The sequence below is a fragment of the Salmo salar genome, chromosome ssa15 (assembly GCF_905237065.1).
Source record: "Salmo salar chromosome ssa15, Ssal_v3.1, whole genome shotgun sequence".
NCBI classification, from domain to species: domain Eukaryota; kingdom Metazoa; phylum Chordata; class Actinopteri; order Salmoniformes; family Salmonidae; genus Salmo; species Salmo salar.
In genome coordinates, this window is record NC_059456.1 from 63,345,772 (window position 1) to 63,362,959 (window position 17,188).

Sequence of the window (17,188 nt, forward strand, 5' to 3'; positions counted from 1 at the left end):
TCTCAGGTTTTGACCTGCCATTTGAGTTCTGTTATACTCACAGACACCATTCAAACAGTTTTAGAAAATTTAGGGTGTTTTCTATCCATATGTAATAAGTATATGCATATTCTAGTTACTGGGTAGGAGTGGTAACCAGATTAAATCGGGTATGTTTTTTATCCAGCCGTGTCAATACTGCCCCCTAGCCCTAACAGGTTAAGGGCAGTCAGGTCTGGGGAGAACCAAGGGCTATATCTGTTCCTGGTTCTAAATTTCTTGAAAGGGGCATGCTTATTTAAGATGGAAGGCATTTAAAAAAAATAACCAGGCATCCTCTACTGACGGGATGAGGTCAATATCCTTCCAGGATACCAGGGCCAGGTCAATTAGAAAGGCTTGCTCGTTGAAATGTTTCAGGGAGCGTTTGACAGTGATGAGTGGAGGTCGTTTGACCGCTGACCCATTACGGGTGCAGGCAATGAGGCAGTGATCGCTGAGATCTTGGTTGAAAACAGCAGAGGTGTATTTAGAGGGCACGTTGGTTAGGATGATATCTATGAGGGTGCCAGTGTTTGCGGCTTTGGGGTTGTACCTGGTGGGTTCATTAATAATTTGTGTGAGATTGAGGGCATCAAGCTTGGATTGTAGGATGGCTGGGGTGTTAAGCATGTCCCAGTTTAGGTCACCTAGTAGCACGAGCTCTGAAGATAGATGGGGGCAATCAGTTCACATATGGTGTCCAGAGCACAACTAGGGGCCGAGGGGGGTCTATAGCAGGCGGCAATGGTGAGAGACTTGTTTTTGGAGAGGTGGATTTTTAAAAGTAGAAGTTCAAATTGTTTGGGTACAGACCTGGATAGCAGGACAGAACTCTGCAGGCTATCTCTGCAGTAGATTGCAACACCGCCCCCCTTTGGTCGTTCTATCTTGTCTGAAAACGTTGTAGTTAGGGATGAAGATTTCAGAGTTTTTGGTGGACTTCCTAATCCAAGATTCAGACACAGCTAGGACATCCGGGTTGGCAGAGTGTGCTAAAGCAGTGAATAAAACAAACTTAGGGAGGAGGCTTCTAATGTTAACATGCATGAAACCAAGGTTATTACGGTTACAGAAGTCATCAAAAGAGAGCGCCTGGGGAGTAGGAGTGGAGCCAGGCACTGCAGGGCCTGGATTCACCTCTACATCCCCAGAGGAGCAGAGAAGAATAAGTATGAGGGTACGGCTAAAAGCTATAAGAGTTGGTCGTCTGTGACGTCCAGAATAGAGAGAAAAAGGAGCAGGTTTCTGGGGGCGATAAAATAGCTTCAAGGTATAATGTACAGACAAAGGTATGGTGGGATGTGAGTACAGAGGAGGTAAACCTAGGCATTTAGTGATTATGAGAGAGATATTGTCTCTAGAAACATCATTGAAACCAGAAGATGTCATAGCATGTGTGGGTGGAGGAACTGAGAGGTTGGATAAGGTATAATGAGCAGGGCTAGAGGCTCTACAGTGAAATAAGCCAATAAACACTAACCAGAACAGCAATGGAGAAGGCATATTGACATTAATGAGAGGCATGCTTAGCCGAGTGATCAAAGGGTCCAGTGAGATTCAGACAGCTAGCCGGGCCATAGGTAGCAAGCTGTTGGAAGATGGGAGGGAGGTCTGTTTTTAGCCACCTCGTGCGTTTCCGTCTGTGGGTTAGTGGGGTTCCGTGTGGAAGGGGGGACCAGTCCAAGTTGGCAAAATAGTTAGTTATAGTGGCCCAAGAAAAGTGTCCGATAGACCTATTCAGATCGCAGCCGAAAAGACAGCTAACGATTAGCGGGCCGCAGATGGGCGATCAGGTTACGTCGCGACGGAGGGGCCAGTTGGATAACTCCCTCGGGCAGATAACGTCGGTTGTCCAGTCGTGAAGACCCGATGGGGCTCCGCATCGGCAGTAAAACGGGTCAGGATAGGTGAGTTGTAGCCCAGGAGACACTTCAGCTGGCTAGCTCAGGAATAGCCCAGGAGTGGCTGATGGAACTCTTCAGCTGGCTAGCTGGCTAGCTCCGTAATAATGTGTGTTAATTCCGTGACCGACGTTGCCAATAGTCACTCAGGTAGCAGCTAGTTAGCTGCAAGATCCAGGTGTAAATGTCCAGAGCCTGCGGTAGAAATCGGGGAAAGGAGAGAGAATAGGTCCGGTATGCTCTGGTCTGAGTCGCGCTGTACAAAAACTGGCGATAGCTTTTCGAGCTAATGGATAGCTGAGGACAGCTAACCGTGGCTAGCTGAACTTCAACGTTAGCCAGTGAAAATGGCTAACCTCTTGCTAGCTTCTGTTGTGGAATTCAGATGAGGTAAATAATACTTTCTTTTTAAATTGGTGAGGCGGGTTGCAGGAGAGTGCTTTGAGGTTGAGTTTTTAGAATTAAAAAAAATATATATATATATATACATTTTTTATTTTTTTTATATATATATATATATATATATATATATATATATATATATATATATATATATATATATATATATATATATATATATATATTTAAATAAAAGATAAGTGAAGAAAAAAAATATGTAAATATATATATATATATATATATATATATATATATATACACGGGACACGACAAGAGGAGGGTAGAGGACGTCTGAACTGCTACGCCATCTTGGGAAAAAAAAGAAAAGATGATTACAACAAACTTATTAAAAAGCCCACGAGTGACCAGTTCCTCTGCCACACTTATAAAATGTTTACAAATTCTTTGAATAAATCAAATCATATTTTATTTGTCACATACACGTGTTTAGCAGATGTTATTGCGGGTGTAGTAAAATGCTTGTGTTTCTAGCTCCAACAGTGCCATAATATCTAACAAGTAATATCTAACAATACACACAATCTATTAAGAATATATAAATATTTGGATGAGCAATGTCAGTGGCACAGACTAAGATACAGAATACATATACATATTAGATGAGTAATGCAAAATATGGAACCATTATTAACTTCTATGGGCTCGGTGGGATGCTTGCGTCCCACCCTAGTCAACAGCCAGTGGAATCGCGTGGCGCGAAATACAAATACCTCAAAATGCTATAACTTCAATTTTTCAAACATATGACTATTTTACACCATTTTAAAGACAAGACTCTCGTTAATCTAACCACATTGTCCGATTTCAAAAAGGCTTTACAGCGAAAACAAAACATTAGATTATGTCAGGAGAGTACCCTGCCAAAAATAATCACACAGCCATTTTCAAAGCAAGCATACATGTCACAAAAACCAAAACCACAGCTAAATGCAGCACTAACCTCATTGCATTTTGTTAATCAATTCAACCTATACTGTGTGTTTATGCATTTCTGTGTGATTATTTAGTTACTTAGTTATTTATTTACTAAGAAAATTTGTGTAAGCTGAGTCATCATTTAGACTAGGGTTCGTGCAGATATCCAATAATTTAGCGACGCTATGAATGAAACTGATATGAGGTAATAATGATTAATGCATGACTGGTATGATAACAACTATATTCTGATATATTCTTGAGTTAATTTGGGAAAAGGTAACTCATTAAACAAACTTTTTCCATGGTGCCCCAAGTTACTAATGAGTTAATTGTTACATGATTAATTTAACCACGTAATAATAAAACAGTTAATTGATTTGATAAAATTGCCGTCATCACATTAATGTTTGTGACAGATAATACGGTCGGCATTTGATTGTGAGGAATTCTAGGTCAGGTGAACAAAAGGACTTGAGTTCCTGTATGTTACAATTACACCATGAGTCGTTAATCATGAAACATACATACGCCCTTCTTCTTCTTTCCGGAGAGATGTTTATTCCTGTCGGTGCGACACACAAAGTATCCAAGTGGCTGTACTGACTCCGACAGCATATCCCGAGAGAGCCATGTTTCTGTGAAACAGAGTATGTTACAATCCCTGGTGTCTCTCTGGGAAGCAACCCTTGCCCTAATTTCATCTACCTTGTTATCTAGAGACTGGAAATTTGTGAATAATATACTTGGAAGCGGTGGGTGGTTTGCGCTCCTCCGAAGTCAGCCCAGAAGACTGCTTCGTCTATCTTTTCTCCGGCGGCGGCGTTTTGGGTCAGCCTCTGGAATCAGTTCAAATGCCCTGGGTGGTTCGGACAAAGGATCCGCTTTGGGAAAGTCGTATTCCTGGTCGTAGTGCTGGGAAGTTGATGTCGCTCTGATATCCAATAGTTCTTCCCGGCTGTATGTAACAACACTTAAGATTTTCTGGGATAACAAGGTAAGAAATAATACATAAAAAAAACAAAATACTGCTACATTTCCTAAGGATTAGAAGCGAGGCAGCCCTCTCTGTCAGCGCCATCTTAGTACTACAGCAAAGTGATGAAATCGGTTGGTATCATCAGAAAGATGATTGGTTTGGTTCATCAGGCTTGCTTCCTAACTTTATACTACAGTTTAATTTATCCACATCTCATTTACTGTAATATGGTCTGGGCTAGTACATATGCCTCCTACCAACACAAATTACTCATCATACAAAATACATTTAAAGACTAGCAACCTCCTATAATTACCTGGCTCCATCCGCCCATTTGTTTAAGAAACTCTATCTTGGAGAATATCTTGTCTATTTATGTACGCCAATTACGCACTTTCGTCTACAAATACTCATACGTCCCAGACAGTTTACTTAAACCCTTCAGTGGATTCTTCCAGGTTAATTCTTAAATCCATCTATATAACACAAGACACTGCGATAACCTTCACCCTCCCCACTGCCTCACTTCACATAGTCAATTCTCTATCTGATGTAGATACAGAGGTACCATACTCTGTCTTCACATTGCTAAAATATCCTCATCCCCCAATAACTTCAAGACTGGGGGTCAGCCTGATGAACCAAACTACAAAATAATCTCCTCCATATAGCCTAACTCTCACACTCTCATATCCACAAACATTTAACCTGTTAGGGCTAGGGGGCAGTATTTACACGGCCGGATAAAAAACGTACCCGATTTAATCTGGTTATTACTACTGCCCAGAAACTAGAATATGCATATAATTATTGGCTTTGGATAGAAAACACCCTAAAGTTTCTAAAACTGTTTGAATGGTGTCTGTGAGTATAACAGAACTCATATGGCAGGCAAAAACCTGAGAAGATTCTGTACAGGAAGTGCCCTCTCTGACCATTCCTTGGGCTTCTTGACTCTTTTTATTGAAAACTTAGGATCTTTGCTGTAACGTGACACTTCCTACGGCTCCCATAGGCTTTCAGAACCTGGGAAAAAGCTGAATGATGTCGAGGCAGCCCCTGGCTGAAAAACATTAGCGCCTTTGGTAAGTGGTCTATCGGAGGACAATGAGACTGAGGCGCGTGCACGAGGCGACCCCATGTTTTTATTTTCTCTCTCTTTGTACTAAAACACAGATTCTCGGTCGGAATATTATTTCTGTTTTTACGCGAAAAATTGCATAAAAATTGATTTTAAACAGCGGTTGACATTCTTCGAAGTACGGTAATGGAATATTTAGAATTTTTTTGTCACGAAACGCGAGTTCTGTATCTATAATTCTTAAAATAATTATGTTTTTTGTGAACGTTTATCGTGAGTAATTTAGTAAATTCACCGGAAGTTTGCTGGGCGTATGCTAGTTCTGAACGTCACGTAAAGTTCTCCGTCACTCCAAAGGATTTCCATCATATGTGACCTGAGTCAGGGTGGCTGTTGTCGATGTGTTCCTGGTTCGAGCCCAGGTAGGAGCGAGGAGAGGGACGGAAGCTATACTGTTACACTGGCAATACTAAAGTGCCTATAAGAACATCCAACAGTCAAAGGTATATCAAATACAAATGGTATAGAGATAAATAGTCCCATTATTCCTATAATAACTACAACCTAAAACTTCTTACCTGGGAATATTGAAGACTCATGTTAAAAGGAACCACCAGTTTTCATATGTTCTCATGTTCTGAGCAAGGAACTTAAACGTTAGCTTTCTTACATGGCACGTATTGCACTTTTACTTTCTTCTCCAACACTTTGTTTTTGCATTATTTAAATCAAATTTAACATGTTTCATTATTTATTTGAGGCTAAATTGATTTTATTGATGTATTATATTAAGTTAAAATAAGTTTTCATTCAGTATTGTTGTAATTGTCATTATTACAAATAAATCAATAAGCAAAAAAATAAAAAATAGGCCGACGTAATCGGTATCGGTTTTTTTTTGGCCCGCCAATAATCGGTATCGGCTTTTCTGGTCCTCCAATAATCGTTGTCGGCGTTGAAAAATCATAATCGGTCGACCTCTAGTCTCTGTGTCCGAGTGTCGTTCTACTCATTCATATTTTAGTGGTCTCTTTGAAGTAGCGTGAAAGTTTAAAAAATATATACTTCATTGATTTTAAGAAAGGGGTTGATGTTTATGGTTAGGAACACATTGGTGCAACGACAGTGCTTTTTTCGCGAATGAGCTTGTTAAATCACCCGTTTGGCGAAGTAGGCTATGATTCAATGATAAATTAACAGGCACCGCATCGATTATATGCAACGCAGGACAAGCTGGATAAACTAGTAATATCATCAACCATGTGTAGGTAACTAGTGATTATGTTACGATTGATTGATTGTTTTTTATAAGATACGTTTAATGCTAGCTAGCACCTTACCTTGGCTCCTTGCTGCACTCTGTGGCGGATGAATCAGAATTAGTTGGGTAACATAGATAATTAAGATGTTTTATTTGCATAATATGCTTATGTGAGATAATTGTCATTAGAATGTATCAATTTGGATAATGAATGTTGGCAGTTGCACTTTTCCCTTAGCTGGGGCTCAGTCACTTGGGGCCCAGAGAGGGGAGAGGTCAGGCTTGTCTTTCACATGTCCCTGGTGCTATGCAGAATATCAGAATGGGAAGAGGACAGAATGGAACATTGTCTACATATGTGTGTGTGTGTCTTACTGAGGATGGGCCTCTGTGAGAGCACTGACAGAGATTTACAATGTCCTTGGGTAATAAAGCTTAATGAGCATTCCAGATAACATGGAGCTAATGGTTCTGTTCTATACCGTACCACAGAGAGACGGTTCCAGTTTGGAGTAGGAGGACCAGACACTGGTCTATACAATGACAACTGTTGACACAGCAGTAGCTGTCTGCTATGTTTTATAGATATCTTTCATACAAAACTTAACCTTGTGACCCATTCTATGTATCTGTGGTTCGTCATGTACGTTGAGAGGGGTGTATCTTGGCTATAAAGATCTTTGTACTTTTGTGTAGACACTTTTCAATGGTTCATTAGAGAGAGGGCATCATTGAAACTCAAGGGCTTTTGCAAAGCTCTTACTATTAAAGATGTAGTTTAACCTGTTATGGATAGGGGGCAGTATTTTCACGGCCGGATATAAAACGTACCCGATTTAATCTGATTATTACTCCTGCCCAGAAACTAGAATATGCATATAATTATTAGCTTTGGATAGAAAACACTCCAAAGTTTCTAAAACTGTTTGAATGGTGTCTGTGAGTATAACAGAACTAATTTGGCAGGCCAAAACCTGAGACGATTCCATGCAGGAAGTGCCCTGTCTGACAATTTCTTGGCCTTCTTGATTATCTCTATCCATTACAGGGGATCTCTGCTGTAATGTGAGACTTCCTACAGCTCCCATGGGCTCTCAGAAGGCGGCAAAAAGCTGAATAGTGGCTTTGCAGGCTCTGGCTGAAAAAAAAGTAGCGCGTTTGGATAGTGGCTGGTCACAGTACTGTGAGACTCAGGCTCGTGCACGAGTGGACTCCATGTTTTATCATTGAACGAAAACCACCACTCCCGGTCGGAATATTATCGCTTTTTTACGAGAAAAATTGCATAAAAATTGATTTTAAACAGCGGTTGACATGCTTCGAAGTACGGTAATGGAATATTTAGAATTTTTTTGTCACGATATGCGTCATGCGCGTGACCCTTATTTACACTTCGGATAGTGTCTTGAACGCACGAACAAAACGCCGCTGTTTGGATATAACAATGGATTATTTTGAACCAAACCAACATTTGTTATTGAAGTAGCAGTCCTGGGAGTGCATTCTGACGAAGAACACCAAAGGTAATCAAACTTTTCTAATAGTAAATCGGAGTTTGGTCAGGGCTAAACTTGGTGGGTGTCTAAATAGCTAGCCGTGATGGCTGGGCTATCTACTCAGAATATTGCAAAATGTGCTTTCACCGAAAAGCTATTTTAAAATCGGACACCTCGATTGCACAAAGGAGTTCTGTATCTATAATTGTTAAAATAATTTATGTTTTTTGTGAACGTTTATCGTGAGTAATTTAGTAAATTCACCGGAAGTGTTCGGTGGGAATGCTAGTTCTGAACGTCACATGCTAATGTAAAAAGCTGGTTTTTGATATAAATATGAACTTGATTGAACAAAACATGCATGTATTGTATAACATAATGTCCTAGGGTTGTCATCTGATGAAGATCATCAAAGGTTAGTGCTGCATTTAGCTGTGGTTTTGTTTTTTGTGACATTATATGCTAGCTTGAAAAATGTGTGTCTGATTATTTCTGGCTGGGTACTCTGCTGACATAATCTAATGTTTTGCTTTCGCTGTAAAGCCTTTTTGAAATCGGACAGTGTGGTTAGATAAAGGAGAGTCTTGTCTTTAAAATGCTGTAAAATAGTCATATGTTTGAAAAATGGAAGTTTTTGTATTTTTGAGGAATTTGTAATTCGCGCCACGCCTAGCATTGGATATTGGAGCAGGTGTTCCGCTAGCGGAACGTCTAGATTAAGTATAACTCTGACTATTGTGTGAAGTTTGTCTCTCTCCTCATTTGGTAATGCAGAAATTAGCCACCACAACTCGCATAACAGGTAGTCAGCCTGCCACGCAGTCTCCTCGTTGAGTGCAATGTAATCGGCCATGATCAGTGTCCAAAAATGCCGATTACCGATTGTTATGAAAACCTGAAATTGGCCCTAATTAATCGGCCATACCGATTAATCGGTCGACCTCTAGTGTAGACAAAGTAAGATGGATACCAGAACATTCAAAGGCCATTTTCTCAAAAGTGAGTTTAGAAGTTGATCAACTTTCAAAGCAGAATTACTTTCCCATTGTTCCTCAAAAATGCAGTGTATGATATACCATTTTGTTGCTCTATTTTGAGTCTCTACTTTTATCCAATGTAAAAAACACTTTCATACATAAGACCGAATCCACATAGTGAGTCACATATACAGTCGTGGCCAAATGTTTTGAGAATGACACAAATATTAATTTTCACAAAGTCTGCTGCCTCAGTGTCTTTAGATATTTTTATCAGATGTTACTATGGAATACTGAAGTATAATTACAAGCATTTCTTAAGTGTCAAAGGCTTTTATTGACAATTACATGAAGTTGATGCAAAGAGTCAATACTTGCAGTGTTGACCTTTCTTTTTCAAGACCTCTACTTTACTGTTGGCATGACACAGGACTGATGGTAGCGCTCACCTTGTCTTCTCCGGACAAGCTTTTTTCCGGATGGCCCAAACAATCGGAAAGGGGATTCATCAGAGAAAATTACTTTACCCCAGTCCTCAGCAGTCCAATCCCTGTACCTTTTGCAGAATATCAGTCTGTCCCTGATGTTTTTCCTGGAGAGAAGTGGCTTCTTAGCTGCCCTTCTTGACACCAGGCCATCCTCCAAAAGTCTTCGTCTCACTGTGCTTGCAGATGCACTCACACCTGCCTGCTGCCATTCCTGAGCAAGCTCTGTACTGGTGGTGCCCCGATCCCGCAGCTGAATCAACTTTAAGAGACGTCCTGGCGCTTTGCTGGACTTTCTTGGGTGCCCTGAAGCCTTCTTCACAGCAATTGAACCGCTCTCCTTGAAGTTCTTGATGATCCGATAAATGGTTGATTTAGGTGCAATCTTACTGGCAGCAATATCCTTGCCTTTGAAGCCCTTTTTGTGCAAAGCAATGATGACGGCACGTGTTTACTTGCAGGTAACCATGGTTGACAGAGGAAGAACAATGATTCCAGGCACCACCCTCCTTTTGAAGCTTCCAGTGTGTTATTCGAACTCAATCAGCATGACAGAGCGATCTCCAGCCTTGTCCTTGTCAACACTCACACCTGTGTTAACGAGAGAATCACTGACATGATGTCAGCTGGTCCTTTTGTGGCAGAGCTGAAATGTAGTGGAAATGTTTTTGGGGGATTCAGTTCATTTGCATGTCAAAGAGGGACTTTGCAATTAATTGCAATTCATCTGATCACTATTCATAACATTCTGGAGTATATGCAAATTGCCATTATACAAACTGAGGCAGCAGACTTTTAAAATGTATATTTGTGTCATTCTCAAAACTTGTCCACGACTGTAGCTTCTGGAGGGGTTGTTTTTGAGATCAGTGTAGATCTGCATGGTTTGGAGATGGCATGGCCTAATGTCTGTTTTACGAAATATATTATCAAATGTATATTTAATTTTCTCTTAAACTGTTTGCACTTAACTGACATGCATGATTGTTGCTGACACTCCGATGTTCAGATGAAGGGGAATTAAACAGTTTAAATAATGTGCACCACCGCGGTGCTCAACTCAAAACAGTGGTGTGTAGTCTACTGTAGCTGCTGGCAAAGTAATTCAAAGCCTACAGTGGTAAGAAAAAGTATGTGAACCCTTTTGGAATTACCTGGATTTCTGCATACGTTGGTCATCAAATTTGATCTGAGTCAAAACAATAGACAAACATAGTGTGCCAAAACTAATAACACACAAATTATTGTATTTTTCTTCTCTATATTGAATACATCATTTAAACATTCACAGTGTAGGTTGGAAAAACTGTGAACCCCTAGGCTAATGACTTCTCCAAAAGCTAATTGGAGTCAGCTAACCTGGAGTCTAATCAATGAGACGAGATTGGAGACGTTGGTTAGAGCTGCCTTGAATATAAACAACACTCCCAAAATTTGAGTTTGCTATTCACAAGAACCATTGCCTGATGTGAACCATGCCTCGAACAAACGAGATCTCAGATGACTTAAGACCTAAAAGCTGGAAAGGGTTACAAAAGTATCTCTCAAAGCCATGATGAGCATCAGTCCATGGGACAACAAATTGTCTATAAATGGAGAAAGTTCAGCACTGTTGCTACTCTCCCTAGGAGTGGCCGTCCTGCAAAGATGACTGCAAGAGCACAGCGCAGAATGCTCAACGAGGTTAAGAAGAATCCTAGAGTGTCAGCTAAAGACTTAGAGAAATCTCTGGAACATGCTTACATCTCTGTTGACGAGTCTACGATACAGAAAACACTAAATAAAAATGGTGTTAATGGGAGGACACAACGGAAGAAGCCACTGCTGTAAAAAAAAACATTGTTGCACATCTGAACATTGCAAAAGTGCACTTGGATGTTCCACAGTGCTACTGGCAAAATATTCTGTGGACAGATGAAACTACAGTTGTGTGTTCCTTCCAAACAACTCAACGCTATGTGTGGAGAAAAAAAAGGCACAACTTCAAAACCTCATCCCAACTGTAAAGTATGGTGGAGGGAGCATCATGGTTTGGGGCTGGCTCAGGGCCCGGACAGTCATTTTACATTTACATTTTAGTCATTTAGCAGACGCTCTTATCCAGAGCGACTTACAGTAGTGAATGCATACATTTATTTTTCTTTTTTCGTACTGGTCCCCCGTGGGAATCGAACCCACAACCCTGGCGTTGCAAACACCATGCTCTACCAACTGAGCCACAGCTTGCTATCATCGACGGAAAAATGAATTCCCATGTTTATCAAGACATTTTGCAGGAGAATGTAAGGCTATATGTCCGCCAATTGAACCTCAACAGAAGTTGGATGAAGTTGGGCAACAGGACATCGACCCAAAACACAGAAGTAAATCAACATTTATTATTACGTATGTATATATATTTTTCCACCTAGAATTATAGCAGCTAATGTCCCCTGAACGCACAGCCGCAAATCCACGGCCTGCTAGCTATCTAAAGCACATTGGACTGCTGGCTTAAGAGGCCCTTCGGACATATTTCTTTGGCCACTATACATATTTTGCCAATTGGCCTGGTTTACCACAGCTGATCCGTCCGCTGATGTAACTGCACGAGGAGGCCACAACAGACTTTCCTCCGTCGCGTCGCCCCTCTTAAGGCCTTTCTTTTAGCCTGCTAGCCCGCCGCTAGCTGCCTGAAGCCACGCACTGGACTCTTATGATCACCCGGCTACGCATGCCTCTCCCTAACGTCACCATGCCTTGTCCATTGCTGTTTTGTTTTGTAACTATTGTTTTATTTCACTGTAGAGCCTCTAGCACTGCTCAAAACGCCTCAGCTAACAATTTAGTTCCACCTCCCACACACGCAGTGACATCACCTGGTTTAAATGCTATTTCTAGAGACAATATCTCTTTCATTATCACTATATGCACAAGTTTACCCCCACTGTATTCACATCCTACTATACCTTTGTCTGTACATTATGCCTTGAATATATTCTACCGTGCCCAGAAATCTGCTCCTTTTACTCTCTGTTCTGAACGTGCTAGACGTTCTGTTAGCCTTTAGCCGTACCCTTATCCTACTCCTCCTCTGGTCCTCTGGTGATGTAGAGGTTAATCCATGCCCTGCAGTGTCTAGCACCACTCCCATCCCCCAGGCTCTGTCTTTTGTTGACTTCTGCAACCGTAAAAGCCTTGGTTTCATGCATGTTAACATTAGAAGCCTCCTCACTAAGTTTGTTTTATTCACTGCCCTAGCACACTCCACCAATCTGGATGTCCTAGCCGTGTCTGAATCCTGGCTTAGGAAGACCACCAAAAACCTTGAAATTCCCATCCCTAACTATAACATTTTCCGACAAGATAGAACTACCAAAGGGGGCGGTGTTGCAATCTACTGCAAAGATAACCTGCAGAGTTCTGTCTTACTATCCAGGTCTGTACCCAAACAATTCGAGCTCCTACTTCTAAAAATTAACCTTTCCAGAAACAAGTCTCTCACCGTTGCCGCTTGCTATAGACCACCCTCTGCCCACAGCTGTGCCCTCGACGCCATATGTGATTTGATTGCCCCCCATCTATCTTCTGAGCTCGTGCTGCTGGGTGACTTAAACTGGGACATGCTTAACCTCTTACATCTAGACGTTCCGCTAGCGGAACACCTGCTCCAATATCCAATGATAGGCGTGGCGCGAATTACAAATTCCTCAAAAATACAAAAACTTCAATTTTTCAAACATATGACTATTTCACAGCATTTTAAAGACAAGACTCTCCTTTATCTAACCACACTGTCCGATTTCAAAAAGGCTTTACACCGAAAGCAAAACATTAGATTATGTCAGCAGAGTTCCAAGCCAGAAATAATCAGACACCCATTTTTCAAGCTAGCATATAATGTCACAAAAAACAAAACCACAGCTAAATGCAGCACTAACCTTTGATCTTCATCAGATGACAACCCTAGGACATTATGTTATACAATGCATGCATGTTTTGTTCAATCAAGTTCATATTTATATCAAAAACCAGCTTTTCACATTAGCATGTGACGTTCAGAACTAGCATACCCCCCGCAAACATCCGGTGAATTTACTAAATTACTCACGATAAACGTTCACAAAAAACATAACAATTATTTTAAGAATTATAGATACAGAACTCCTCTATGCACTCGATATGTCCGATTTTAAAATAGCTTTTCGGTGAAAGCACATTTTGCAATATTCTCAGTAGATAGCCCAGCCATCACGGCTAGCCATTTAGACACCGACCAAGTTTAGCCCTGATCAAACTCCGATTTACTATTACAAAAGTTTCATTACCTTTGTTGTCTTCGTCAGAATGCACTCCCAGGACTGCTACTTCAATGTTGGTTTGGTCCAAAATAATCCATCGTTATATCCGAATAGCGGCGTTTTGTTCGTGCGTTCCAGACACTATCCGAAATGGTAAAGAAGGGTGTCGCGCATGGCGCAATTCGTGACAAAAAAATTCTAAATATTCCATTACCGTACTTTGAAGCATGTCAACCGCTGTTTAAAATCAATTTTTATGCCATTTTTCTCATAGAAAAGCGATAATATTCCGACCGGGAATCTCCTTTTCGGCAAACAGAGGAAAAAATCACAAAGACGGGGGCAGCCAGGTCACGCGCCTAAGCCCACAGTCCCTTGATCGGCCACTTGAGAAAGGCGATAATGTGTTTAAGCCTGGGGCTGGGATGACGACATTCAGGTTTTTCCCGGGCTCTGAGCGCCTATGGACGACGTAGGAAGTGTCACGTTAGAGCAGAGATCCTTAGTAAAAGATAGAGATGGCAAAGAAGTTCCAGAAATGGTCAGACAGGCCACTTCCTGTAAAGGAATCTCTCAGGTTTTGACCTGCCATTTGAGTTCTGTTATACTCACAGACACCATTCAAACAGTTTTAGAAACTTTAGGGTGTTTTCTATCCATATATAATAAGTATATGCATATTCTAGTTACTGGGTAGGATTAGTAACCAGATTAAATCGGCTACGTTTTTTATCCAGCCGTGAAAATACTGCCCCCTAGCCATAAGAGGTTAACCTCTCTAGGGTAGGGGGCAGTATTTGCAGTATTACTACTGCCCAGACACTAGAATATGCATATAATTATTGACTTTGGATAGAAAACACCCTAAAGTTTCTAAAACTGTTTGAATGGTGTCTGTGAGTATAACAGAACTCATATGGCAGGCAAAAACCTGAGAAGATTCCTTACAGGAAGCGCCCTCTCTGACCATTTCTTGGGCTTCTACACTCTCTTTATTGAAAACTGAGGATCTCTGCTGTAACGTGACACTTCCTACGGCTCCCATGGGCTCTCAGAAGGCGGCAAACCGGTGAATGATGCCTTTGGAGCCCCTGGCTGAAAAACAGTAGCGCATTTGGATAATGGTCGATCAGAGAACAATGAGACTGAGGTGCGTGCACGAGGTGACACCATGTTTTTATTTTCTTTGAACGTAAACAGGGTTTCCCGGTCGGAATATTATCGCTTTTTTACGAGAAAAATCGCATAAAAATTGATTTTAAACAGCGGTTGACATCCTTCGAAGTACGGTAATGGAATATTTAGAAATGTTTTGTCACGAAACGCGTCGGGCGCGTCACCCTTCGGCTAGTGTCTTGAACGCACGAACAAAACAGAGGATATTTGAACATAACTATGGATTATTTTGAACCAAACCAACATTTGTTATTGACGTAGAAGTCCTGGGAGTGCATTCTGACGAAGAACTGCAAAGGTAATCAAATTTTTCTAATAGTAAATCGGAGTTTGGTGAGGGCCAAACTTGGTGGGTGTCAAATTAGCAAGCCCGTGATGGCTGGGCTATCTACTCAGAATATTGCAAAATGTGCTTTTGCCGAAAATCTATTTTAAAATCGGACATAGCGATTGCATAAAGGAGTTCTGTATCTATAATTCTTAAAATAATTGTTATGTTTTTTGTGAACGTTTATCGTGAGTAATTTAGTAAATTCACCGGAAGTTTGCGGGGGGTATGCTCGTTCTGAACGTCACATGCTAATGTAAAAAGCTGGTTTTTGATATAAATATGAACTTGGTTGAACAAAACATGCATGTATTGTATAGCATAATGTCCTAGAAGTGTCATCTGATGAAGATCATCAAAGGTTAGTGCTGCATTTCGCTGTGGTTTGGGTTTATGTGACATTATATGCTAGCTTGAAAAATGTGTGTCTGATTATTTCTGGCTGTGTACTCTGCTGACATAATCTAATGTTTTGCTTTCGTTGTAAAGCCTTTTTGAAATCGGACAGTGTGGTTAGATTAACGAGAGTCTTGTCTTTAAAATGGTGTAAAATAGTCATATGTTTGAGAAATTGAAGTAATAGCATTTCTAAGGTATTTGAATAACGCGCCACGGGATTCCACTGGCTGTTGAGTAGGTGGGACGATTTCGTCCCACATACCCTAGAGAGGTTAACACCCCGGCCATCCTACAATTTAAGCTTGATGCCCTCAACCACACACAACTTATCAATGAACCTACCAGATATAACCCCAAATCCGTAAACACGGGCACCCTCATAGATATCATCCTAACTTATTCGCCCTCCAAATACAACTCTGCTGTTTTCAACCAAGATCTCAGCGATCACTGCCTCATTGCTTGCATCCGTAATGGGTCTGCGATCAAACGACCACCCCTCATCACTGTCAAACGCTCCCTAAAACACTTCTGCGAGCAGGCCTTTTTAATCGACCTGGCCGGGGTATCCTGGAATGACATCGACCTCATCCCGACAGTAGAGGATGCCTGGTTGTTCTTTAAAAGTGCCTTCCTCACCTTCTTAAATAAGCATGCCCCATTCAAAAAATGTATAACCAGGAATAGATATAGCCCTTGGTTCACTCCAGACCTGTCTGCCCTTGACCAGCACATAAACATCCTGTGGCGTTCTGCATTAGCATCGAATAGCCCCCGTGATGTGCAACTTTTCAGGGAAGTTAGGAACCAATATACACAGGCAGTTTTGAACAGAAATGTGCATTCTGCAGTACAAACTCAAAAAAGTTTTGGGACACTGTAAAGTCCATGGAGAATAAGAGCACCTCCTCCCAGCTACCCACTGCTCTGAGGCTAGGAAACACTGTTACAACCGATAAATCCACTATAATTGAGAATTTCAATAAGCATTTCTCTACGGCTGGCCATGCTTTCCACCTGGCTACCCCTACCCCGGTCAACTGCCCGGCACCCTCCACAGCAACCCGCCCAAGCCCCCACCATTTCTCCTTCACCCATATCCAGACAGCTGGTTTTCTGAAAGTGCTGCAAAATCTGGACCCCTACAAATCTGCCGGGCTAGACAATCTGGAACCTCTTTCTAAAATTATCTGCCAAAATTGTTGCAACCCCTATTACTAGCCTGTTCAACCTCTCGTATCGTCTGAGATTCCCAAAGATTGGAAAGCTGCCGCGGTCATCCCCCTCTTCAAAGGGGGAGACACTCTAGACCCAAACTGCTACAGACCTAAATCTATCCTACCCTGCATCTCTAAGGTCTTCGAAAGCCAAGTTAACCTGTTGGGTCTAGGGGGCAGCATTTGCACGTCTGGATAAAAAAAATGTACCCGATTTAATCTGGTTACTAATCCTACCCAGTAACTAAATAT

General features: G+C 41.3%; 1 protein-coding gene across 4 annotated transcripts in view; it reads left to right on the forward strand.

Annotated features, from left to right (window-relative positions):
- The window catches only part of LOC106571839 (OTU domain-containing protein 5-A), a 94,656-nt gene that overhangs the window by 14,503 nt on the left and 62,965 nt on the right, over positions 1-17,188 (forward strand). The window lies entirely within an intron of this gene.